Source organism: Mandrillus leucophaeus, unplaced genomic scaffold (genome assembly GCF_000951045.1).
Source record: "Mandrillus leucophaeus isolate KB7577 unplaced genomic scaffold, Mleu.le_1.0 Scaffold566, whole genome shotgun sequence".
Lineage (NCBI taxonomy): Eukaryota > Metazoa > Chordata > Mammalia > Primates > Cercopithecidae > Mandrillus > Mandrillus leucophaeus.
In genome coordinates, this window is record NW_012106097.1 from 453,889 (window position 1) to 456,529 (window position 2,641).

Sequence of the window (2,641 nt, forward strand, 5' to 3'; positions counted from 1 at the left end):
GCCGCCGCCGCCGCCGCCGCCGCTCAAATAACTACCAGGAGGGTTTGATGGGGGATTCCGCCATGTCAATGATGTCGGGACCACATGGGGATTTGGGGGCCCGCCCACTACCGTAAACCGCCGAGTATACCTGCCATCACAATCGCAGGCTCGCAGAAGCTGTTGTCCCCGGCCCTGCCTAGTTAAGCAGAAACTCCTTTTGGTTCAGCCAGACTAAAGAAACCTGACGCTTAGGGAGCTAACAACTCCTGAATGGCGAGGGCTGCCGGTTCTCCAGATCGCCAAAATAATGTAAAGGCAATGTTTACTCAGTGATAATTAAGCCTAAGACTGACTTTTTTTCATTTACACATATATTTCCCTTTTTGTTGTTAACCCCCACAGCAACCTTGTGAGCTATATTACTCCCCTATTTCCCACAGCATTTTGTTCATACAGCTAACATAGTATGAGCAAATTTTATTATACTTAAGTTAAAATCTCTATTTCCTCTTTCTTCCTTTTGTTTTGTATTTTGTTGTTTTGGGGACCGCAGGCACTGGGCAAGCATGAGCCATCACACCCTTTTTTTTCTGGGGGGCAGAGTAGAGAGGGGGTCTCAATAGGTTGCCCAGGCTGGTCTGGAACTCTGGAACTCAGGTGATCCTCCCGCCTCGGCCTCCCAAAATGTTGAGATTACAGGCGTGAGCCACGTCAGCCAGCCTTATTTCCCAATGCGTTTCTCAAGGATAGAGACTGTTGCTTACTTTTATCTTTGTATCTGTAAAGGACAAGGACCACAGTAGGACTCCTTAAATAACTGTTGAGTTTATATTAAGTCAAATGTAATGTATTTCTGTTGTACAGTCTCAAAGAGGTTAACAGACTGCATCCCTTGCCACCCCTCAAATTATTCAGGAGACAAGAGAGCTAAAGTTAGCCTAGAGAAGCCCCTGCCATCCATAGCTGTCCAGGTATTCTGAATATCAGCCTCAACTATTAAGCTACAAAGGAGCATTCAGGGAGTCACCAGAGACAATGTATTACTTTTGTCAACCTAAAAAAAAAATGACAGTACATAATACTCTATTAAAGTCTAAAGAACACTGAGAAATAGCTCCTTCCCTTGTAAAATTTGCCATTCTTTTGGGGATTTTTTTTTTTTTCTTGGAAGCAATGGTGAGCCCAGAGAAATGGGGACCTGTCTCCTAAATGGCTTATTTCCTGTGGAGCTCCTCAAAGGGGAACTTGAAGCAATCCTTCTATAACACAACTCCTTCTATAACACAATTCTGGGTTATAGTCCTGTATGAGAAGGGTGGGGGGAAAGGCAGTAGTTCCTTAGTGCCAATAGCGTACAGTCCAATAGATCTCATTTGCATCCAAATGCCTTCTCTGACTCCCGACTCTTTGGCTTCCTCAGGTGCCATGCCTTCAGCACAGCTCATCACTCGTGGCTCCAGAAGGTACCTGTGTCCCTTTGTATGTGCCTTCCGTCTGAAATATACTTCTTCCCTATTTAAGATCACTTACTCCTTCTTGATCTCCGGCTAAGACCACTACCTCATTTCCTCCCTACAGTCTTATACCTCTTTTCCCCACAATCTTACAATCCTTGTCAGTTCTCACATTGCTCTGAAGTTAGTTTTTTGTTTGTTTGTTTGTTTTTTGTTTTTTGTTTTTTTGTTTTTTGTTTTTGTTTTTGTTTTTGTTTTTTTGAGGCTAGAGTGCAGTAGCACGATAGCAGCTCACTGCATAGTCAAGCTCCTAGGCTCAAGTAATTCTCCCACCTCAGCCTCCCAAGTAGCTGGAACTACAAGTGTGTGCCATCACACCTGGCTAATTTTTGTTTGTTTGTTTTTCAAAGAGACAGGCTCCCACTTTGATGCTGAGGCTGGTCTCAGACTCCTGAACTCAAGCAATCCTCCTGCCCCAGGCTCCCAAAGTGCTGGGATTACAGGCATGAGCCACTGCACCCAGCCTGAAATTATTCTTTATCTCTTCCACTTGACTGAGTTTTGTTCATGTTTGTATCCCTAGTATCAACCTAGAATTCTGCTTTGAATAGAAGACCCCCTTATGTTTGATGAATGAATTAATTGTAAAGTATGCAGAAGAATCTGAATGACTAGGTCAGTGAGCAAACTTCAGAGTGTGAAAGGTCAAATTCAGGTTGAAGGACAAGCTTGGCAGAGGAGGTAAAAGTAGGCAAGAGAAATTTGGAGGACAAATTTATTTATTCCTGTTTCTTCCACTAGATTGAATTTCTTCTTATTAGGAAGAAAAGAAATCAATGTACATATGATGCTTTATAATTTCACATGCATGTTCATATATGATAGTGTTTCATTCATCTTCTTTGCCCTAACACCTAACACCAGTTTTGGCACAGAAAATAAGCCCATTAAATGTTTGCAAAATGAGAGGAAGTATGGTACAGTGAAGAGAGTATAGAATATAATGAGAGAAAAGTCAGTGATGTTGGGCATAAAGTTCTCTGTACCTGAATTTTCTTATTTGTTAAATTGTGATCTTTAATAAACCTCTGGTCAAGGTTGCATAAAAAACTCAAGCACCTGGTACTCAGTAAATAAATATTGGTTACTCCTTGAATTAATGAACAAATGAGTAAATGAATTAATAAAGATATCTTTCTTAAAAG